Genomic DNA, 26,938 nt, shown 5'->3' on the forward strand with positions numbered 1-26,938 from the left:
AGTATTGGTATGCCTCCCTTTGAGCTCTTATATGGGAGGAGGTGTCGGACTCCCATCTGTTGGGGGAGGTAGGGAAGAGGGTGATGGGTAGCACTGAGATGGTGCTCAAGATGATTGAGCAGATTCAGGTCAGACAGAGGTTACTGACAGCCCAGAGTTGCCAGAAGAGTTACACAGACCGGCGACGATCCGAGTTGGAGTTCCGGGTTGGAGATTTTGTCCTCCTGAAGGTATCCCCGTGGAAAGGGGTGATCAATTCAAGAAGCGGGGAAAGTTGGGCCCTAGATATATTGATCCATTCAAAGTGACTGCCAGAGTGGGAAAGGTAGCATATCGGTTGGAGCTACCTGCAGAGTTGAGCCAGATTCATAAAACCTTCCACGTGTCCCAGTTGAGGAAGTGTGTAGCCGATGAGACGACAATGGTACCCTTGGAGGACATTCAGGTGGATACTAGCCTGAATTACATTGAGAGGCCGATAGAAATCTTGGATAGAAAAGTTAAGATCCTAAGGAACAAGGAGGTACGACTGGTTAAGGTGCAGTGGGAGCACCGCAGGGGATCCGAGTGGACTTGGGAGTCAGAGTCCGAGATGCGCGAGCAATATCCTGAGTTGTTTCTGGAGCATGACTTCGAGGGCTAATTCTGATTCTAGTGGGGGAGAATTGTAACATCCCGACTCTCAGGTATAATATTTATATATTTATTTTGGGATTGAATGAGTGACTCGACGAGTTGTATGCCCGACTCGTCGTGTAGAGTCGGATTAGTCACGTGGGTTTAATGACCAACTCTACGAGTCAGAGAGCTGACTCGCTGAGTTGGAACTGGGTGAGGAAACCCTAAACCCCTGGGTTTGTGTCCTATTTAAAGGGATTTAAGCCCTCATTTCTGCCTCCCCAGCCACCCAACTCCCCTGTGCGAAACCCTAATCGCCTAGAGTGAGCTAAGAGAGAAAATAGAGTTTATCTTGGGTATTTTTGTGATCTTTTGGAGGAGAAGTGGAGAGCAACATGCTTGGATCAAGAGGAGGCTTTTGGATCCAGAGATTCCTCAGAGATTCTCTTCAGTTGGAGGTAAAAAGATGCTAACTTGATCATTTCCTTATGAGATCTTGGTTTAGGGAGTTTTTACGGTTTTCTCCCATCCATCTTGTGTCATTAAGTCATTTGAACATGGCTTCAGGTTGAAACCTCAGATCTAGACTGTAGGGAGCCTTGTGAGTCCAGAGACCTGAGCTTTACTGAGCTGGAGGCAAGATCTTGTGCATCTAACTCTTGTTGGAGCTTGTATTGGCATTATGAGCCTATTATGCCATGCATGCACGTAGAGCTTGCAGCTTTACGTGATATTCGAGCCTTAGGAAGATAGATTCGGAGTATGGGGTATCAGTTCTGCCTTAAAATGTCTGAATGAGAATTTGAATTAAGGGACTCGGCGAGTCCATGAGCTGACTCGACGAGTCGGTTGGAGTTTGTCCCCATGAGACTGGACACATTGTAACTCGGCGAGTTGACAGGCCAACTCGGCGAGTTGAGTTGGACCTTCATGAGGGTTCTGAGGAACCGAAGGGACTCGACGAGTTGTGTCAACATGGAATGTTGACTCGAGTGTAACTTCTGTTGACTTTAGGGTTTGGTCAAACTTGAGGGATGGAAGTCATGGAGGGGTAAAATGGTCTTTTACCCATCCCAAGAGTTAAAGAGGGACTAACATGAGTTTATTTAGAATTATGATATTTAAGTGTTAATTAGAGATGCTTATTACGTGTAGGCTGGGTTTAGACTGTTCGAGGGGTATTCAGTTTCCTTGCTTGCTTACGAGGAGAGTCTTCTCACTATACTTACCTTGAGTGGTAATTTTATGTTACCGGAGTGTCTTGTGTGCTTATATTGAGTATTGTGATATCCTGCATTATGTCTTTGTGATTTATGATGTGTATTATTTTGAGTTTACCGAGTTAGGACCGGAGGGTCCACTCGAGTTGTGGGACCGGAGGGTTCTACGGAGACACATTGACCGGAGGGTCTTATTGGAGTATAGCCATGAGAGGCTAATGAGATGTGTGTGGTATTTTGGGGAACTCACTAAGCTTCGTGCTTACCGTGTTATGTGTTATGTGTTTCAGGTACTTGTTAGGATCAGGGGAAGGCGCTGGCTTGATTGTACACACGAGGCGGAGTTACATTTTGAGGATCCTGGATTGTGTTTAAAACATTTTCTGAATATGTGTTTTTGAAAACAGTGTCATTTTGGGTTTTCTGAACTATGTTATGAGAATTACACGATTTTTAAAAATGAAAAATTTGTTTGAAAATTTACGATGTTACACAAGGCTAACCAGAATCTCATCCTGGACCTTGAACCAACCAAGTACGACGCTTTTCTCCAACCTTTAATCGAGTGTATGCGCTATTCTCCCTTGGTTGTCACTTTGACAAAAACTGAGAATGTACCCTTGGTTCATCTGTCCAAGGTGTACTCGACTGCTCGCTACCAACAAGGGGAAGAGATGACCACTTTTGAAATTGACAAAAAGAAAAGCCACATCATCAAGTCCAAGTTCTGTAGCTTGTTGGGGCTTCCTCTCGGCCATGGCCTAATTAATCCAGAATCCAACTCCAACTCTGCTATCTTGGAAATGTTCTATCAAATGGGGTATAGGGAGTATCGGGCCACCGTCTCCAAATTCAAGAAGCCTAACCTTCCACCTATGTGGAATGCACTGTTCACTCTGATTTTCAAAGGATTTTCTAAGAGGGTAACAGGCTCAGACTGTGCCAGCAAGCTATTCATGACCATCATGTATGGTGTTTACTCAGGAGTCAATCTCGACTACGGGTCGGTGTGTTGGGCTCAACTCGTTTAGAGTACGCTTTCTACAACTAGGCATAATGTGATCTCTTGTGCATGTTTTTGGACACTCGTTGTATAGAGGGCTATCGATTGCCTCAGCATTCCGGTGATAGAGGGTTCAATTATGGCTAACATTCAAGTTTTCCACACCACAAACATCATTCTGTCAGACACTTCCAGATTCACCTTCATTGGATGAATTCCAGAATCGATGCTTTGCAACGTCCCAACTGCAAGTGAAGTTATTCAAACCTATCACAGCCTACCAGCTTCAGGTCCACATCCAATGACTGATGCAATAAGAAAGGTTCTAGAAGAGGCTGATAAGCCAAAGAAGGGAGGTAAACGAAAGGGGATGGTGGTCCGTCCGAACCTGTCCAGACTCCAAAGAATAGAGTGAAGCATGTCGCTCGCAAGCCACGAACTCCCACCCCAAGTCATGAGGAGGATTCGCAATCCAACACTATCTCTGAGATTCACATCGAAGAGCAAGTCCAACACGAACTAGATGATACCTCTACGACTTCGTATCCTCAAGTTTCAAAGCCAATTCCTACGAACCCCGAGGTTACTTTCCAAATGTCTACATCTGTTCCAATTACAAATGACTTTTTCCAGGGTTTCACTCCTCCTCACTCTCCAATTACTACTACGATTCCCATCACCATCGCACCATGTCCAACTATGGGGTTTCACTCCTCCTCACTCTCCAATTACTACTACCAATCAACTGATTACAGACAAATGGTAATTCGTATTGAACATATAACAAGTGATGTTATAGTGTATGTTTAAAAAATATAGTTTTGTACCTATTCTTATAGGAACATTTAACGGATGAGATTTACAAATAAATCTAGATTTAGTTTTTGTTTAATGAATGTGTATATTCATGTTCTGAAATGATGTATTATGCGTTAAGAATATTTTCTCATAATGTTATTTATGAAGTAAACCTATAAGTTTTCATTAATTTAATAGTTCTAAAGATAACACCAATAAAATCAAATCATTTCTTATTCAAACTTATCCATATCAAAATTATCATGACTTTATATATATATATATATATATATATATATATATATATATATATATATATATATATGTATGTATATATATATATATATATATATATATATATATATATATATATATATATATATATATATATATATATATATATATATCTGAAATAGATATACCCACGTCAAAAGGATGAAATTTTTGAAGGAAAATAATATTGATTCATTTGATATATGTGAATCATATTTATATGGGAAGATGATTCGTAAGTGTCTTTATCGATTAGTAGTTAAAGAACAAAAGGCTTGACAAATAATTATACATAAGTTATGTATGTAATCTTTTCAATCCATGAATATATTTGATGATAGATACTTAGTTGATTTCACTGACGATTTTTATTTGCTGTTGTTGAAACTTTTGTTTTGCTCAAATTGTTTCACAGTGAATACTAAAGTACAACTTAACGAGACCATAATTAACCTTTCGTTGTGATAAAGAAAATGAGTTGTGTATACTAAGTCTGCTTGGAACATCTTGGAGATTGTGTTATCGATTTACATCTCATTCCGTTAAAACCACTCAGTCTTTATTTGTACGGTTCTTGTGGCACAGGATCACCTGGTCACTTGGAGTTTTCATATGATGTTCGAGGTAGCCTTCATATTATCTAGTTGGATATGGTCACATGGCCACTGGTTGAATGTCAATAGTACATGTTTTTTGAATAAGATAACACAAACCTTGTAGTTTGATATATGCCGTTTTAAAGAACTATTTCCTTTATAAATTTTTGGATTTATGCTTATTGTAACAAATATATACTGGATATATATTTTTCCAACCAAACAAGTATATTAAATACTTTCATTAAACTAAGTATGTAATGATTTATCCTTATCTAAATGGTATAGATTTAAGGAGCTTATGTTAGACAATAAGCTTAACTCACTCTGGCATCTACAAATTTCATTTATGTAAACTATCCTAAATGATTGTTTAGGATGAAGTTTCTATAATCCCACTAACTTTCATTCCATAAGACATATGCTTAGAAAATTCTTTTTCTAAGTGGGAGCAGTATGTAACTTTAAGAGCAAGCTTTTCAACAGTTTTTGAACCTCTTTAATAGTTGATCACAAATTAATAGAACACATAGAGATGCGTTCATGTTTGCTTATCAAGTATGGGCTTGATTAATCTTCCTCGATATATTATGACTATGAATAGTGCGTTAGTTTTTAAAGGAGAAAACATACATGAATAAAAATCTTTTCAAATTTATGCCTACATCTTAGACTAAGAATCTTCTTTCTTATAAGATAATTATATAGTATGATTAAATTATAAATCAACATGACTCTTGTGTTTTTCTATAAATATAGTAGGAGCGTAGTAACATTCCTAGTCTTATATGTAGTCAGCATACTCATTCTTGGAATAAAGGTCTATATAGATAGATCACGACATCTTAAAGGAGAAAGTAAAATTGCATTAATTTTCAAGAATCTTTAAGAGCTTAAGATAATAGACATTGAGAGAGTTATATTGTCAAATACCACATAACATGATTTTGATCATTCCTCAAAATCCTAGTACATAGAACACATGGCTAAAGTTCTATATGTATCAGTAGTGGGTAGTTTAATGTATGCAATGGTATGCACCAGACCATACATTGCTCATGCAGTGGAAGTTGTGAGTAGATTCATGTCAAATCTAGGAAGACAACAATAGGAAGGATTGAAATGGTTGTTATGCTAATTAAAAGGAACAACTAAGTGTTTCTTATGTTTCAAAAGGAAAGGAGTAGTCTTAGAAGGGTTCGGTGATACAGACTTAGGTGGATGTGCAGATTCACACTATAGCACAATAGGTTATGTGTTCATGATTGGAGGTACAACAATAAGTTGGATGTCAAGGTTACAAAAGTGTTTCTCTTTCAACCATAGAAGCAGAATACATGGCACTTTTAGAAGCCGCCAAAGAGCTCATATGGTTGAAGAGTTTCTTGTTAGGACTTGGACTGCAGCCAGAGGATTGTACACTGCCTTGTAACAATCAAAGTGAAATGCACTTAGAAAATAATCCAATGTTTCACAATAGAAAAAAACACATTCGAATGAACTACCATTTCATTCAAGAGTTAACCAATAAAGGAACTCTAAACTTGAATAAAATCCTTGGAATGAAGAATCTAGCTGCTATATTCACCAAGGTGGTTACCACTGAGAAGTTGAAGTTTTGCATGGGTTCAACTGCGCTTCCAAAAGTTTGAAGAGAAGGGCTTGGCAGGAGAGACAGGGGGTATTTGAGGAATGGAAAATTTTGAAAGACAAATGAAGTCAAGCCTTCAAGTGGGAGATTTTTCGGGTATGAAGTCTTGTCCAAAATGGAGCACTTAGAATCAGATGGAGCACTTGGATGGAGCATTTTGAGTTCAGTGGAGCACTTAGAACTCAAAGAAGCACTTAGGGTTCCTAGAGCATGTGACAAAGGAACATAGCATCTGAGAAAGTATTGAATCATCTGACAAAGGAACAGATCAAGTTCCAAAGGAAAGGATCGTCTAAAAGGGGGTTTGGAGCAACTTGGAGAAACTTGGAGCAACTTGGAGAAACTTGGAGCAACTTGGAGTAGAAGTTGCGCCAAGTGAATGGAAGTTGCGCCATCCATGAGATGTTGTAGATGTTGCAGATATCAAAAATGATATTGTTTCCTTTAAATGAGCTATTCTACCATCTACCTCCGCAATCCCATCAACAATTAATCCACCACCATCATCTAATGATGAACTGCCAGCAAAGGATGACAATAACCATCCACTTACTCACACAAATCCAGTTAATTCTCAAACAAATGATTATTTCATGCAATCTCAAGATACTCCTCTAATGGATGTCTATCCAAAGGATTCAAATATTCCTACCTCTCCTTCACCATCTACAAAAGTCTTCCGTGATAGTGTCAATACAAGGAGAATACATTTTCAATTTTTCAAGTTAACTTGTTAAAATCTGTGTGTAAATAAATTTTGTCTAACGATAATGAAAGTTCAATCCCTCCTGAAAAAGAAGAAGAATTTCTTGAACTATAAATTCTTTGTGATTCGGTTCAGGTACATGTTATTCCTCTCTAAAAAATTATCCCAACTGATTATCAAGCTGAGAACGAGTTTGAAGATGAGGGGAGTTTCAGGCTTAGGGGGAATCACATGTCACCAACGGCATCGAATCAGATGATGATTTACCTTTTTCTAGAAAGCACAAGTCTGTCGCCTCATCCTCTGACCCTTTTACACAAAAAAAAGGTCAAAAGGACACAAAACTTTCAGAAGTATATGTTGGGTGGGGTTTGTCTGCCGCTTAATCTTCTCTTCTTATTTCGATCCTTCAATATATATATATATATATATATATATATATATATATATATATATATATATATATATGTGTGTGTGTGTGTGTGTGTATATATGTGCTGAGTGGGGTTTGTCTGCCGCTTCTTCTGGTCTTATTTGGATCATATATATATATATATATATATATATATATATATATATATATACACACACACACACACACACAAAGACAGAGAGAGAGAGAGAGAGAGAGAGAGAGAGATAAGTTCAATTGAGAAATTAAAAAAAAACATTGAGAATTTTTAAATTATTCTCAGCCAATAATTCATTTTTGTCACAAAATGCTCTGTCATACCGACACGAAGGAGAATGTAAATATTCATATATGCATATAAATGTAAGTGTATTCTAACACTTAGTCCAAGTGTTTCCTAGTCCCTAAAGGTGTTTCCTTGCATGTAGTTGCTTCTAAACCCTATATTCATGCCAATATATGTCCTTTAGGATTCGTTTGTGTCTCAGGACTTCATTCGTGGAACTTCTCATCCTTACGCGTAGCTGCAATTGAATCACCTACATAAGGTGAGTTCATACCCCTATAATAAATCTTTCAACTGTTTTAAATGCTTTTAAGGGGGGAAATACAAGTTTAACACAATGATAATTGTGTAAAAGTTTCGTTATAAACATCATTTTAAAGGATTGCTTATGTTTCAGGAGTAATCAAAACATTTCAAAAACACTTTATAAGTTATGTTACTTTATAGTTTATAAAACTCCGTTTTTAAAGTACAATCATAACTTAGTGGATAAATGAGACTTTTATTTAAGTCAGTAACAGTTCAAGTAAACATACTAGTAAACTATAATAGGTATGGTTTAGAGGTTCAGTTCATACTAGATACTAGAACATACTACATAGAGAACATACTCAGGAAGGAAGATACAATACACGATAACATAGAGAACATACTCAGGAAAGAAGATACAATACACGATAACAGAAGGAACATACTATATCTATAAAAGGAGAATAAATCATGAAATTACACAGGAATACTGTATTTGCATAAACCAAAGTACGAATACCACGTACCAGGGTTAGCAAACACGAGGTACAACGTCATACCGGGTTTCAATAACAACGATACAAATACAACGTACCAGGGTTAGCAAACTTGAAGAATGACACTTACGTCATACCACGTTTCAATAACAAAGGTACGAATACCACGTACTAGGGTTAGCAAACACGGAGTATGATACAAGAAACACATAAACATATGTAAAACTCAGGTTAACAAACTAAAAGTAATAACATATCATTCCGGTTTTGCACAAACAACGGTACAAATACAACATACCAGGGTTAGCAAACACGAGGTGCAACGTCGTACCGGGTTTCAATAACAAAGGTACAAATACAACGTACCAGGGTTAGCAAACACGATGTATGATACAAGGAAAAACATTAAACATAAGTAAAATATATAACATAAACATTCAGTTAAAAGGTGATTCATAATGCTAACTTTATAATTTCTCAGTAGATACATCTAGGATATGTATTAATTGAGTCCAACAGATAGTAGAATGTGTGCTTTCCGCTTCATTCCTTGTTCCTTGTTTGGTTGTGGGTTTAGAGCAGATGCACTCAGTCTACTATCTATTCGATCTTGACTATATATATATTTCGTATACACCAAGTAATCGTAAGGAGTACCAAGTATAAGTCAGGTCATAGTATACAAATTCAATACATCGTTTTCTAGTACAAAAACATATTTTCAGATAGAACATTGAGTAAACTAAACTAGAAACTTAACAGTGAAAGGTTTAATCCATTTTATTAAACCAGTACAACTTAAAGGATCTTAAGTAGTTAATTCTACGATACTGTAGTTTACACATCAGGGTTATATATATGTAATATCCGACAGATAGTTAGATGTCTATTTTCCGCCTTACTTCCTGTTCCTTGTTTGGTTGTGGGCTTAGGGCAGATTCACACAATTAACTACATGTTCGATATTACATCATATATAACTAGTGTAAAATAAGTGATTGTAGAAGGAACTATTGTGGTTATCATTTTTACCAATGGAACTATTATAGTTAACTCCGTGAGTACCAAATGAATTCACCAGAGTTATATACAATGAATATCTAACAAACAATGGGATGTGTGACTTCCGCCTCATTCCCTGTTCCTCGTTTGGTTGTGGGTTTAGGGCGATTTCACAAAGTGATTGTTTGTTTGATCTGTATTTTATATAACTTATATTCATTTATTACCCATAGAAAGGATTGTAGAGTCATTTATACTTATCTTTCATCACATCAGAAGGTATAGGATCTTCTGAGGAACAGGCGAACTTTTCTAAAAGAGCTTTCAACTTACTAATACATCACATAAATACTTATGAACTCACCAGCTTAAATGCTGATCTACTCTTTCAAAATAACTTGTATTCTCAGGTAACTAGTAGACAGGTACACGTGCTGGAATTCAGAAGATGGAGCATAGTAGCTTTATGTCTTGTTTTGTCATTTACTTGTGTAGTCTATCTTATGTGAAACACATACTTTGTAAACACTTTCTTTCTAATGAAATGGTTGTTTATTACTTTAGTTACTATGATGCATGTCTTGTGGTACTAAACATGACGTCCTCCGCCCCCAAACGTTTCCGTCGTTCCGGTTTGGGGGTGTGACAGATTGGTATCAGAGCATTGTTTATAGTGAACTAAGTATATCAACCTATAAAAGATATACAACTATAAATACAATGGTGCCGAAGTGCTCTGGATAATAATATATTTTAAAGGTATAGCAATACCTTATAAAAGTATACATACATGCTTATACATTCTAGAACAAGTATCACAAGAAGAACAGAACAGAAGTATTTAAAGGTTGAACACTGCAGTCAAACCTGGACAGTTATGTAATCACATCTGGAATCGATATTGTCTGATCAACTATATTCATTTGAGATGTGACTGACATGTGTTTGGGAGTGATGTAATGTTGCAACAGCCTTAAAACTTACCTATCTCTATTCAAGGGATTACTAGATCAAAACATAAAGTTAAAATACTATGGGAGTATTTTATGATACTATAAGGCAACAACAAGTATAAAACATATCAAGTTCAATACATTAAAATGCTATAGGAATATTTTAGGCACTATAAACAACTTATGTGAGAACTTAAAAGACCCTTCTGGTATGTCTATGATTCCGGAGTATATACTTCCAAAGTTTTATATAATTGAGATTTTATAGACTTAGAATTTGTGATCTATGCTCCACTTCCTGTTCCTTGTTTGGTTGTGGTTTTGGAGTAAGATCACTTATTCGAAGGTCTATTTAATCTTAAACTATATACAACTTGTATACATTGCGCAATTATACGAGGAACTAGAAAGTATCACCCCATAATGTTACACTTAAACTCATAAGTTCTTTAGACATTCCATTCTCGCACGAGGAACCTAGATAGATGTAACCACTTCTTCATAAGCAACCAGCAGAAGAGTCAAGGAGAAACAAGAGCAGGTTCATGAAAAGTTTTCTAAGAAGGATCATCCAGAGAAATTAAAATGTCCTATGCGTCACACTAATAAATAATAACCTTAATTGACTTAGTGAGTTAGTGAATACACTACTCACACTATGTGTTAAGATTATTACTTTTCTGGCAGCCAGTAACAGATATTCAGTTCATGGAAATTCATTCGAGGATAACCACTTCTGATTCATGAAGTTTATTTTATATATAGACTTTCATTATGAATTATTTTCCAGAACCCTATGAAAGTCAAAACCGTATACACTAGGAAACAAGGATAACTTAGTTCAAATATCACTCGTACAAAACCCACTTCTACTTACTAGTATGGACATATCTCGGAAATGTTGACAGAAACATTGAGAGTAATCCAGTAAAGCGTGAAATTGCTTAAATACATTTAAGTTGATGGGATACATCTAGTGATGACCATCATTACTCATGAGATCATTCTTCGCAATGCAACAGAATCATGTCTTCACAAGAAGGAAACCAACCAACAGGCGAGTCACCAATTCTGCAAATAGACTCCGCTACTTTTCAGGCTGCGGTCACAGCTGCTGTGACAGCCGTCATGGCACATTTGAATGCTATTAACGCCATCGGAAGAGGAAGTGGTGTCGGTTATGCTAATCGCAGTAACAATCAAGGGAAACAACGAGTGTCGGCTGACAAGGACACCCCAGACCACAAACCTAAGAACAAGAAACGAAAGAAAAAGGGGGAAAATTCGACTCAAGGTTCTAACAAGAGACGACAGCCTGTGACTAACCCTGCGGTCACAACAATAGTCACAACATCTGGCACTTCATCTGCCACTGCAACCCCCGTCAGACGATATGCTGGAAATCTCCCAAAGTGCAACAAATGCAACTACCACCACAACGGAGCCTGCCGAGAGTTACAATGTAGAAATTGTAACAGAAAGGGGCACACTGCCCGTTTCTGTAGGGCGCCGGCACAGCCAATCCCCCAAGTAAAACAAGTATGTTTCAAGTGCGGCGAATTTGGACACTTCAGGAAAGAATGTCCAACGGAGAGAAATGACGAAGGAGTTTGCTTCTGCAGAACTCCGACTCATCATATCACTACAACCACCGATGCTAACATAGTTCAGGTATGCCATTCATGTGGTGAAACGGGACATGCCAAGAAAGATTGTCCAACAGAGAGAGGTGACGGAGGAGAAGGAGGAATCTAACGACTCGACATGAAGGAGTATCGAAGGACCCCTCTTTTGAAATTTTGGTACGTCTTCTAAATAAAATTACTTTAAAAATTAATTTATATTTATATAAGATTAAAACGTGGGGAAAACATTTAAAAGTAATTATAATAACTCGCTCGTCTGAACAAGTCACACTATTCACAAGAGAACTAAAGATCCGTTCAGGGGAGATATGATGGCTTAGTATATACATCAGGGTTGTGCATAATTAAGATTTTGCAGACTTAGAGTGAGTGATTCCGCCTTAATTCATGTTCCTTGTCTGGTTGTGGATTTAGGGCAGAGTTACTCAGTCGACAGTCTTATTCATCTTAATTATTCATAACTTATATATGCTAGACGATCATAGTGGTACCGAGAAGGATCATAATATAAAGTATAGACACTAGTTATCAAAGAACTTTCACAGTATGTACTCGCTCATCGTGGTACGATACGTAGAAGTGTTAACATCAAAGAGAAAACAGGAAGCACTCGAAAGTATACACATAATACATTGTCAAACACACTTGGGATACACCATCGAATAACAAACGTTTCTTTCTAATCGGCCTAACATTTGTTTCTATAAAGAGTCTGTTGTTATCATTCGTCATGAATTGGCGTAGTCCTTAACATACTGAGTTCTTATGTTTCCATCGCCTTGACCGTCAAATTCACGAAACCCTCGTCATTTCGTAACGACAGTCCGACCCAGACCTCGGAATCGTCTACCTCGTATTCTAAACCCCGAAGTACTCGTGCGAACAGTACTTTGCCTTCCAAAACCTTTTTGTTGTATATTCATCAGACCTTCCCGAAATACCACTCGTCCAGCAGATCAAGTTCAAGCACAGAGGCTAAGGACGAATACAGCCCACCTATCACTATTAAGTGTGTACGCGAGGGTGATATATAATTATGATTATGCAGATTTAGTATGTGTGTTTCCGCCCTATCTCCTGTTCCTTGTCTGGTTGTGGACCTGGGGCAGAGTCGCACATCCGACCGTCTTACTAATCTTAATTATATACGACTTGTATACACGAAATGATGATGGGTGATCCAAGTATGAGTCTTACCATGAACTCCAGGACAAAGCTTTTCAGAACTACGAGTGAACATCCTACTAGTTGGATAAACGTAGCCAAGTAAGCCAAACCTACATACTCTCTACTATTTAGAACAGAAGATCAGATAGAACCAAAGTACCCATCCTGAATTCTCTAGTAACCACTAAGAATTCTGAATTTCGGGACGAAATTCTCTCTAACGGGGGGATAATGTGACAACCCGAAAATTTTATTCATGTAAAATTTCTCTTTGGTCAAACTCATTCCTTCCAATATTCTAGAAATTTGATGAATTATAAGTATTGAAGCCTAGTTAAATAGGTGTATTATAGTTCGGAAGAGAAAAGCAAAAAAGGAATTAAGAAGCTTCGCATGGCCGCAAACAACTTTGGACCGTAAACGAGGCTTCGGCCGTAAACGAAGCTCTGACCATAAACGAAGCTCTGACCGTAAACGAGGCTTCGGCCGTAAACAACTTGCTGACTTCAGATCGTAAACACATAGGGCCGTAAACCCTTTGGCCGTAAACACATAGGGACGTGAACACCTTGGCCGTAAACTCATCCCTTTGGCAGCAAACTCCCTTAGATGAATCACATGTGATTCTAACACTTAGTCCAAGTGTTTCCTAGTCCCTAAAGGTGTTTCCTTTCATGTAGTTGCTTCTAAACCCTATATTCATACAAATATATGTCATTTAGGATTCATTTGTGTCTCGGGAGTTCATTCGTGGAACTTCTCATCCTTACGTGTAGCTGCAGTTGAATCACCTACATAAGGTGAGTTCATACCCCTATAATAAATCTTTCAACTGTTTTAAATGCTTTTAAGGGGGGAAATACAAGTTGAACACAATGATAATTGTGTAAATGTTTCGTTATAAACATCATTTTAAAGGATTGCTTATGTTTCAGGAGTAATCAAAACATTTCAAAAACTCTTTATAAGTTATGTTACTTTATAGTTTATAAAACTCCGTTTTTAAAGTACAATCATAACTTAGTAGATAAATGAGACTTTTATTTAAGTCAGTAACAGTTCAAGTAAACATACTAGTAAACTATAATAGGTATGGTTTAGAGGTTCAGTTCATACTAGATACTAGAACATACTACATAGAGAACATACTCAGGAAGGAAGATACAATACACGATAACATAGAGAACATACTCACAAAGGAAGATACAATACACGATAACAGAAGGAACATACTATAACTATAACAGGAGAATAAATCATGAAATTACACAGGAATACCGTATTTGCATAAGCCAAAGTACGAATACCACGTACCAGGGTTAGCAAACACGAGGGACAACGTCATACCGGGTTTCAATAACAACGGTACAAATACAACGTACCAGGGTTAGCAAACTTGAAGAATGACACTTACGTCATACTGCGTTTCAATAACAAAGGTACGAATACCATGTACCAGGGTTAGCAAACACAGATTATGATACAAGAAACACATAAACATATGTAAAACTCAGGTTAACAAACATGAAGTAATAACATATCATTCCGGGTTTGCACAAACAACGGTACAAATACAATGTACCAGGGTTAGCAAACACGAGGTGCAACGTCATACCGGGTTTCAATACCAAAGGTATAAATATAACGTACCAGGGTTAGCAAACACGATGTCTGATACAAGGAAAAACATTAAACATAAGTAAAATATATAACATAAACATTCAGTTAGAAGGTGATTCATAATGCTAACTTTATAATTTCTGGGTAGATACATCTAGGATATGTATTAATTGAGTCCAGCAGATAGTAGAATGTGTGCTTTCCGCTTCATTCCATGTTCCTTATTTGGTTGTGGGTTTAGAGCAGATGCAATCAGTCTACTATCTACTCGATCTTGACTATATATATATATATATATATATATATATATATATATATATATATATATATATATATATATATATAGTATACACCAAGTAATCGTAAGGAGTACCAGGTATAAGTCAGGTCATAGTATACAAATTCAATACATCGGTTTCTAGTACAAAAACATATTTTCAGATAGAACATTGAGTAAACTAAACTAGAAACTTAACAGTGAAAGGTTTAATCCATTTTATTAAACCAGTACAACTTAAAGGATCTTGAGTGGTTAATTCTATAATACTTTAGTTTACACATCAGGGTTATATATATATATATATATATATATATATATATATATATATATATATATATATATATATATATATATATATATATCCGACAGATAGTTAGATGTGTGTTTTCCGCCTTACTTCATGTTCCTTGTTTGGTTGTGGGCTTAGGGCATATTCACACAATTAACTACTTGTTCGATATTAGATCATATCTAAATAGTGTAAACTAAGTGATTGTAGAAGGAACTATTGTGGTTATCATTTTTACCAATGGAACTATTACAGTTAACTCCGTGAGTACCAAATGAATGCACCAGAGTTATATACAATGAATATCTAACAAACAATGGGATGTGTGACTTCCGCCTCATTCCCTGTTCTGTGGTTGGTTGTGGGTTTAGGGCAGATTCACACAGTTGATTGTTTGTTTGATCTGTATTTTATATAACTTATATTCATTTATTACCCATAGAAAGGATTGTAGAGTCATTTATACTTATCTTTCATCACATCAAAAGGTATAGGATCTTTTTAGGAACATGCGAACTTTTCTAAAAGAGCTTTCAACTTACTAATACATCACATAAATACTTATGAACTCACCAGCTTAAATGTTGATCTACTCTTTCAAAATAACTTGTATTCTCAGGTAACTAGTAGACAGGTACACGTGCTGGAATTCAGAAGATGGAGCATAGTAGCTTTATGTCTTGTTTTGTCATTTCCTTGTGTAATCTATCTTATGTGAAACACATACTTTGTAAACACTTTCTTTCTAATGAAATGGTTGTTTATTACTTTAGTTACTATGATGCATGTCTTGTGGTACTAAACATGACGTCCTCCGCCCCCGAACGTTTCCGCCGTTCCGGTTTGGGGGTGTGACAGTTAGGATTTGCTTAACCCTTTATACCCGGCCCCACTCAATAGTTTTCCATAATGGGAATAACAGTCCCTCCATGCCCGTTTTATTGAAATCTAATCCATAGTTTTCCTTTTTACCCCTGCCATCTAAATACATTACAAATTAGGTCCGAGATTTACAATACAACCCCCATCTTCTAAAATCTTTACAAAACTAATCCAGAATTTACAAAACCGCCCTTTTCTTGACAAATTCTTTTCAATTAAAGTCCCAATAATTACCAAGTAATCCCCGCCCTCATAATTCTTTAAGGAACCCATCCGAAACTTACACTTTTAACCCCTGACTTTTAAAATTGTGAGAATCAGCTCCTCGAGACCATCCTTTAATATATAATTATTTATTTTAGGGCTACTATTCACTCATTAATTTATTTATTTATCTAATAAATAAACGGGGTGTTACAACTCTCCCCCACTTAAATTAGATTTCGTCCTAGAAATCATTCATTACCATTTCTTATGCACCAAACCACTCAATTAACCTGGTCACCATCCTGGGCACACCCCAGCCTTCCCATGGTAGCCATGACCAGTCTTCGCAAAGCTCTAAAATATGTAGGTGAACGAATTCCTTGCAACAAGACCACATGTACTCTGTCTGAAATCTGTTGTCTCGAGATGGTCTGAATCCCTGACAGACCACACATACTAAATCATTATCGTTGAATCCAATCCGTTTATCCCTCAACTGACTACTCAACTTCTGATAGCCTGCGACCCCCACTATAAAAATGAAATCACAGACCCAATTATCCCTGCAAATCACTTATACTTGGCCAAGGCTCAGCTAATCCTGCTGTGAGTGACTTGTCACTTCCCAATCAACCAGTTATTCCGCCCGTACTAGCAACCTAAAACACAATTACTAACGCTGCCCAAACACTGAAAGTGCCTGAACACTGAACTGCCTGAAGCAGTATGTTGCCACATGGTTGCTTTCCAAAATCTAATGAGACCTCTCTGGTCTCCATTCGTTCACCAATTATCTGAAATATCGGTTCTTGCCCGGCTGCGGAGCCAATGGACTCCCACCTAGTCGCCTCACACGACTTCTGGACAAAATCCTTCTCTGGAACTAGTTGCCACTAGTTATCATGCCACTGTGGCTCTAACAACCTCCTGATCCGACTGGTCGGGTCCATACGTCGAATCCTGTCATCATCAAATCCAAGACTAAAAGTGGTTGCTACCTGAACAATGGTAGCCTTACCTCACATGTCCTTAAGCAGTCCATTGCTTCCCTGATCTCATAGCTGTAGTGACTTTCCTACAGTCTTATCACTGGCTTAACCAGATCTAATCCCTCTAGGGAAATCCATAAACCGATCTGTAGATTTCCCTATCCTCACTGCTGCACTCGAACTCGTGGGTACCAATATTTCTTTCGCGTCCTAACAACGCGCTCATACTATCTACCAATCTAGCGGATGCTACGGCTACACCCGCAGTTTTACAACATTCTATCACTATCTGGCCGCTAGTGAATGCTACGGCTACACCCGCACTCTTACAACACTTTCCATATTGTTCGAACCCGCACTCGACCTAACACACCACTGAACCTGAGTCCTAACCGGAACTCTAACTTGGTTCCTGAAACCTGCTATCACGTGACCCCACTGTATCAGTAACGCACCCATGCCCGTGATCAAAGCGTCACAGTAAACCACGAAATCATCTACACCCTCTGGCAGGGTGAAAATCGGTGCCTCGCACAACCGCTGTCTGAGAGTCTCGAAGGCTGCCTGCTGCTCAGGCCCCCAACGAAAGGCCACCGACTTCTTGGTCAGTCGGGTCAAAGGAACCGCAATCTCGAAGAAGTCCCGTATAAATCTCCGGTAATAACCTGCTACACCCAGGAAACTCCGAATCTCAGATGGAGACCTCAGAATCTCCCACTGCATCACGACCTCTATCTTGGCCGGACCGACCAGAATACCCTTCTGGTTGACAAGGTGCCCAAGAGATTGCACTTCGCGCAACCAGAACTCGCAGTTGGAGAACTTTATAAAAAGTCTCTCCCCTACTTAGATTCGACTAAGTCTTCACAGTACATGAGAATTGAAGGATTCCCAATCCTTCTCGCTTTCTAATATCTAACTGATGACAACCTGTGCCTGCCAATGCTAGCGTTTAGTCATTGATTAAACCTTGAGATCTCCCATCCTCAGAAATCTTGATGAGTACTCTTGAAATCTGATCTAGTCTGACACCTCAATCCACCTCCCATGCTGACAACTGGAGGCCTTAATCTTCACTCCGCCTGACGACTCCTCGTTCCCACTTCCAATTTTGCAGCACCACTGAACTCTAACTGATCACAACCCATGTGAAAGTACATTCCTCTTGAACATCCACATCCGAACACTCATGCATCTGACACTCGCAACTGGCTTCACTATCTTCATGCTATCGGTCTTTCCCTAGCAACAGTAGTGCCTTGAACTCCAAAGTTCATCCATAGACAATTGTCGACCACACCTGAACAATGATAGAACCCCTGAACGCTGACTTCACTGGAGAACTATCACTCTAAACCTGACCGAGTATCCTCTAAATAGTACTCCCGCACAGATCCCGACAAAATCCAGAATGATAACGATACACGCAAAACCCACTCTGCAAGGTACGTCCCTCTGTAGGTTCATCAAGGACCTTTCGGCAGGCAGGATGGCATATAAGATCCTTGATACCCCAAACACTAACAGAAACCCGACCCGAGATCTGACTTATCCAATCTTACTCATAATCCCAAAGCGATACGTATCCCCAACATCCATCTAGTAGCAATAGAAGATGACATACACGTAACGTCTGGAGGAATACTGGTCACCTTCTGCTGACATGACCAATCCTGCCACACCTGTGGCAGCCTAAACCCTTTGAGTGACAAACTCCCTCGTGCACTTTCTCGTACCCGTTGCACTGACTCCGGCCCTGCTGGCCTTTCACCCGATGATCAGAAGTCATTGGTCCCTTCCCGGGACCCTCTACTATACGCACCTGGCACGAACCTCTCTTTCCAGGGTACTCCAAATCATTCTCGCATCTGCAACTTCTTGGAAATCATATCCTTCAGGGTCTGACACCCTGTCACGTTCACTAGCTCACTTGCCAATGGCTAAGCTACAACAACTAGAACATCCTCTGTCCCCAAAACGGGTCACTAACTCTTCCCCGAAGCTTCTCAGATTCTTCAAGACTCTCACTGATTCGAGTATAGATCCTGTGCTTTCATTACTACGGGCCCAATACTACCTTCCACACCTATCCATACTTTCCTCAGCAATCCTACCGAATCCACCACGTCATTTCCCCAAACTGGTACCCAAGTCTCATTGAGCCTCGCTACTAACCCACTGAAACATATCCTAGGCTTTCCTAGGTTCCCGAACTCACCCAGTCCTCAGCTGCTGAAAGATTCCCAGTAATGTCAACTAGCTACCTCATGAATATAGCTAGCTCACATTACTAAGAGTCCCACAAAGCACAAATCAAGCAGCATTCAGACGATGGAAAATCTAACCATCCTATTCCAATCAAACCTTTCTATCCTCTACTCAGGGATTTGTACATGCAATTCAAAGGCTCATACAATCAGGCATAACCTAAACAGGCTATCCTATTACTACCTGATCAGCACTATCATGCAGCTCAACAAGCACATACAGCAGGCATATAAGGCATCTTCCTAGATCCTTTGCCCTAATCTAGCATGCAGTTCTCATACACTAACAACAGGCATATAAGGCATCCTCCCTAGATCCTTAGCCTAATCTAGCATGCAGTTCTCACAATCATATCATATCATAACATAACATGTATGGGTATCTTGGGGAAAACTTACTTGAGCTCGGCTGATTGCACGCATCACACACCTTGTTCTTTTCAAAGTTCTTTTCTCCTTCCAAATTCTTTTTCAAACTCCTTTTTATAAAATGGTTTTATTTTTGAAAAATTTTCATACCATGTCCTTAGTTTGAGTTCAGACACACCTGAGAGCGTACCCGAATCCCTCAAACCAAGGCTCTGATACCAACTTGAAACATCCCAAAAATTAAGGCCAAAAATTTCATTTTAATTAAATTATTGCATAAAACCAATCAATATAAAAATTTTCATAATAATATCTCATGTCAAAACCAAAGTGTCAATAATCAAAACATAGTATCATAAAACCATATCAGAGTGTAATCCCAAGGATCCCGTGTGTGGAAAACATAGTGTGATGCGCTGCGACCAAGTCGGCTCCTCTCCTTTGAAACAAAGTACCTGAAACACATAACACATAACCCTGTAAGCACGCATGCTTAGTGAGCTCCCTAAAATACCGTGCACATATAATTAGCCACTCGAGGCTATAGCTCTACTAGACCTTCCGGTCAATGTGTCTCAGTGGGACCTTCCGATCCCACAACTCTGGTAGACCTTCCGGTCCTACCCATGATGACCTTCCGGTCCACACCCTGCAAGCTCAGGATATAACATATACATATCACATAGATAAGAACATATATCACATAAACAAATGCATAATATCACATAGACAAAATGCATAATATCACATAACTCGTGTAAGAACATAAGACCTTCCGGTCACACATAATTACCACTTTAGGTAAGGTATCGTGAGAAGACTCACTTGGCACTGCTGAAGTCCCGCAGACTTAATCCCACACTGTTGAAGTCCCGAAGACTCAACCCCAACTACCGAATGACAGATTCCCGAACTGTCAACACCAAAATAACACCTAATTAATAATTGGGTCTCACTACATAACCATAAGTACATACTTTGGATAATTACTACATTACCCTAAGCTTGGCTTATTCAAGCCCAAGGCCTAATCCTTAGGCACAAAGTCAACTAGGAACCAAAGCCCAACATCATGTAATCATTAAGGCCCCACTATGGCCCATCTATGGCCCAATTTTCCAAATTAGGCCCAAACCCCTTACATGGGCCTTACTCTAGGCCCATTAAATTATTCTAGTTCAATTGCTTGCTCTTGGATGGCCCATTATCATCCCACTCATCTAGGCCCAATAGAAAGACCCAACTCAAATTAGGGTTTCACATAAAATGATGATTAGGGTTAAGTTTCCTACTTAACCCATTAAGGACTTAATCCACTAAGGACTTAATCCATTAAGTCCAATATTGCTTAGATTAATCTTTGCCAATGATTATTATTTAATATTTCATCTATTAAATAATTCCCGTGTGTGTGTCCCAATTAATTCTCAAAATTAGGGTTTTATTGGGCATTAGGGTTTTCCAAACCCTAATTAGGGTTTCCAACCTAAATACTAGCCCATTTATCAATTTGTTGGGCTTTTAGGTCAATTAGGGCTTTATTGGGCCAATTAGGGTCCATTAGACCCATTAGGGTTTTTACTAAGCCCATTAGGCTTCATTGGGCCCATTAGGGCTTACAAGGCCCATTAGGGTTTCAAGCACCCCAAACGAATCAAAGTCAACGAGGCAAGCACACCGCCACCCGACACGGCGGCCGGTGGCGGCAGCCACCACCCTAAGGTGGTGGTTTTTAGTTTTCTTTTCATTATTCCAATTTGTAACTACACTTTACAATGCTAAATCTCAAATAAACACACACACACACAACCACTAAGACACACACACACGGTGGTGCATGGTGGCAGCCACCACCTCACGGTGGTGGCGGTGGGTTTTCCGGCCAAAGTCACTCATACAACCCATGGATGCAAGACACATCTTGTACACTGGAACACACACCAAAACACGCACATAGTACACATCCTTTGCTCGGAAATGGAAACGACCACCCACCTCACGGTGGCGTACGGCGACGGTAGTAACAGCCCTAGCGACCACAGCGGGGCTCGAACTCTAGCTTCATCGGCAGCAAATGCAACAGCGACGGCTGATGGTGGTCAAAGCTGGAACAAAACACTGGCGAAAGAAGAAGGGTTCGAGCCGGCGACACCCACGACGGCAGCAATAAGGCAGAAAATCTCGGTGGTTCGCCTATCGGTTCTTGTTCCCGGCAATGGCGGCGGCTGGAGGCCACGAACCGGCGACACCCACGACGGCAGCAGCGGCGGTAGGAGAAGGAGGCGTCGGTTCGAGTCCTTGTCTGCGACTGGAGTAGCAACAACTCCGGACAACAGCATGGACGTCGGTTGTCGCCCGGAACTTCACCATATCGGAGAACGAGATGCGGGTCAGGTGGTAATGGCGCCGGAGACGAGGAAAGGGGTGACGGCTGGAGTCTTCCCATGGCGGCTAGAGAGAAATGAGTTAGGGTTAGGGTTTGCTTAACCCTTTATACCCGGCTCCACTCAATAGTTTGCCATAATGGCAATAACAGTCCCTCTATGCCCCAATTATTCAAATGTAATCCATATTTTACCTTTTTACCCCTGCCATCTAAATACATTACAAATTAGGTCCGAGATTTACAATACATCCCCCATCTTCTAAAATCTTTACAAAACTAATCCAAAATTTACAAAACCGCCCCTTGCTTGAAAAATTCTTTTCAATTAAGGTCCCAATAATTACCAAGTAATCCCCGCCCTCATAATTCTTTACGGAACCCATCCGAAACTTACACTTTTAATCCCCGACTTCTAAAATTGTGACAATCAGCTCCTCGAGACCATCCTTTGATATATAATTATTTATTTTAGGGCTACTATTCGCTCATTAATTTATTTATTTATCTAATAAATAAACGGTGTATTACATAATCACTTCGTCTATACTTATTTTTTATTAATATACATAATAATATCTGAATTCACTTATTCATTTATTTATATATGAATATGATCTATTTCGTTGACCCTGTATGCTGAAGTGCTTAAGCGATAGATTCGAAATGAGTGACCCAAATTCATTTTTTCATTCTTAATTTCTTTTTCTCAATTAAGTATTATATATATATATATATATATATATATATATATATATATATATATATATATATATATATATATATATATATATATATATATATATAGGGCTAGGTTAATGTGTTTCTTATATTTATTGTGTGCTACAATGCACCAATAGAAATTTAGCAAAATTAAATAATTATATAATTAAATAAAGATAGATATTAAATAATTTCCATAATTATATGTATATTAAATGATATCCATAATTATAATTCTTTTTTATGAAAACTAATTAAATTCATCATTAATGTCAGCAATAACATTCTTTTCAGAATGAATTCCTACTTTGGTTTTTATGTATGGGTTCGTTTTTTTTTTCAGGACTCATTCACTTAAAATACTATAAGTTGCATGGAATATGAAGAACGAGAGTATATTCTACTAGAATACACTAATATTCTGCTAGAATATACTCTCATTCTTCTATATACGAATTCATTTTGAATGAATATTATTGTTGACATTAATGACAAATTTAATTAGTTTCCATAAAAATGAATTATAAGTATGGATATCATTTAATATACATATAATTTTTATTAAATTCTTATTGGTGCGTTCTATCACACAATAGATGTGAGAAACATTTGAACCTACCTCTCTCTCTATCTCTCTCTCTCTCTGTATATATATATATATATATATATATATATATATATATATATATATATATATATATATATATATATATATATATATATATATATATATATATAAGATCAAATGAGAACAAAAAAAATTACGAACCTTATAAGAACCATTTTCATTAAGGGTATTATTGTTATTCTAACATTAACATTATCAAAACATACAACCATTTCATTTTTAAAGTCGTATCTATTATTTAGATTTTCAAATACTCTCAAACTCTCCAACCATTTATAAGAACACACAAACTCTAATACCATAACCACCACCTCTAGCCACCAGCAGCATTGTCAACGATAGAGTACCACCGCCGGCACCATTGTCGCCAACAGAGCACCACCGCTGGAAGACTGTCATTGCTTCCCTCCATTGTCGTTCTAGCACCGCCTCCATCAATCTCAACATCCAGATCTATAATTTTCTGGCATCCTCCATATCTATAATTTTTCGGTAACCTCCAGATCTGTGATTCTCCGCTTGTCGTGACACTAAATCTTCCATATTTGAAAATTTATGACCTTCATTGCATTAGATATTCTAGATCTATAATTTTCAAAGCGTCGATGTACTAGATCTTGTAGATCTGTGATTTTCCGATAACCACTCGTCCTTTTACTCCTTTCGCTTCTACTCCGCCATAAACAACACTACTAGTACCTCCATGTAGTAGATATGTTCTACCATCCCATTCACACTACTTCAGATATGCTCCAACGATGATTTTTTGTGACACGCCACTAGATCTGCATCAGATCTAATGTGTTTGATGTCGTTTAGGTGTAAATCTGGTGGTTGTTGTGTACTTCACAGTGGTTCAATGACCCGATCAGAATTGTTGCACTGTCTCCTCCTCTTCTATTCCTCATGTGGTATTTTTCATGCTTACTGAACCATACTAGATATGTATAAATCAGGTCAGATCTGACATTTAGATGCTATTTAATAAAGCCTTTTGTTTTCCGACAAGCTTCCTCGCTTCAGATAGTCTGAAAAAGTCACCAACCACCATCAATCTCTCAGATCCAAATCCAAAGATGAGTTGATTTCTCAGATTCGGTCACATTTGGTTGTGTTTGGTGCATTTTCAGGCATAGATCTGTTGTTTACGGGGCATTTCATGGTGGTCAACGGTGGTTCCACCAATGCATCAGATCTATTCCACTACCACCGCCTCATTTCCTTAATGTTCTCCTCGTATTTGATATGTTCATTGGTGGTGTTCTTTAGGTAAAGAAGTTCTGGAAATAATGTCAACATAAGGTATTTGACGAAAAAAAATATCTGGAGACTCTAAGGAACATGACAATCTCAAATCTATAATTACCTCAGATCTGGAAACATTGTGCACACAAGTTCTTTGATGAAATGCCTCAAAGAGATCTGTAAGTTTTTAAGTTATGAATAAATGCTTAAAACTTTGTATTAAGCTGTGAACTAGTGTCTAAAATGCATATTATACTATGAATTTAGATTTTTTTTGAAGCATTAGTTTGTGAATTAGTGCATAAAATATTGAATTAAGCTTTGAATTAGTGTCTAAAATGTTGTATCAAATTGTGAATTCTATTTTTCTCATCCAGATCTGAATTTTATACTTGTCAATGAGTTGTGAATGTAGTGTATTAAACTATGATTATGTGTTTTTATATATTAATTTGTGAATATGCATGTTATTAAGTTATGAATTTGTATTTTTTGATGCACTAAGTTGTGAATTAGTGTCTGAAATATTAAATTAAGTTGTAAATTAGGGTCTAAAATGATGAATTAAATTGTGAATTCTATTTTTTTAATCCAAATCTGGTTTTTGAGGGAAGGATGTTGGCGGTTTTAGCACCAATGGTTGGTGATCGAGACGGTTGATGACAGCTTATGGTAGTTGGCGGTGTTGATGCTAGTGGTGGTGGTAGAGTAATGATATGTTCTCTTTCTCACAATCTTCATCTTCTTCTCTCATTTCAGATAAGTTATCATCTTTTATGATTCATGTATCTGTTTTTATTTTTGTTGTTTTCCTTTGAAATATGCGATAATTTATGTATGTATTAAATTGTGAATGAGCTATTTATACACTAAAATATGATATTATACTTTTCAATGAGCTGTGAATGTATTGTATTAAACTATGAAGTTTGTATATTAAGTTATAAATTTTAGTCACAACTTAATATAATTAATTCACAATTTAATACACAAAATTCCCCCAGATATGAACATATAAATGTAAGTTTTAAGTTAAGAATATGACAATGATTATATAATTTTTGTGTATTAAACTGTGAATTTATTGTATTAAGCTGTGAATTTTGTGTATTAAACTATGAATTGACTTTATTAATCTATGCATTTTTTATGAACTAATTTTGCGTTACTTCTTAAATTTATGAAGAAAGAAGCATTATACACATATATTATTTTCTCTAATTTTAAATAAATTATATAAAATTTAAACTGTGAATATTGTGTAAATTAAACTTTGAAAGAAGTATTAACCTGATTTGAAAGTATAAATATAAGTTTTAAGTTAAGAATATGACATTTCTATCTTTTAAATTGTTAACTTATTATATTAAGTTGTAAATTTTATATATTAAACGGTAATTGACTATATTAAGCTGTGAATTGACTGCATTTTGCTGTAAATTTTTTTATAAATTTTGTGTTAAAAAATTAATGATTTATGTATGAATTTTTATATAAATGTTCTTGTGAATATTTTTTTTGTTCTATACTTTTGTAAGAATGCAGTAGTTTTTATAATTGTTTTGTACTAAATTTAAAGTGAGTAAATTAATAGGTTTGTTAAACTATGAATCTAGTATTTAACTTGTTATTGCGTTACGTTATATATATATCCGATATGTGAGGAAGGATGGTTGCGATGCTGACACATGTGGGTGGTGGTGGTGTGTGGTGGTGATAGAGTTTGGGTTTGATAATTCTCTAAATTTCTGAATTAGTATAAAATTAATTGTATTAAGTTGTGAATTTTATGTATTAAACTGTAAATAGAATGTACAAATTTGTATTTTAAATAAATTGTATTAAAATATGAATGAAAATATTAAACTAAAAAAATTACGATTTGTTTTAAAAAAAAAAATTAGGATTTTAACATACTTACTAATATATATATATATATATATATATATATATATATATATATATATATATATATATAT

The sequence above is a fragment of the Lactuca virosa genome, chromosome 3 (assembly GCF_052849685.1).
Source record: "Lactuca virosa cultivar CGN04683 chromosome 3, Lactuca_virosa_CGN04683_v6, whole genome shotgun sequence".
NCBI classification, from domain to species: domain Eukaryota; kingdom Viridiplantae; phylum Streptophyta; class Magnoliopsida; order Asterales; family Asteraceae; genus Lactuca; species Lactuca virosa.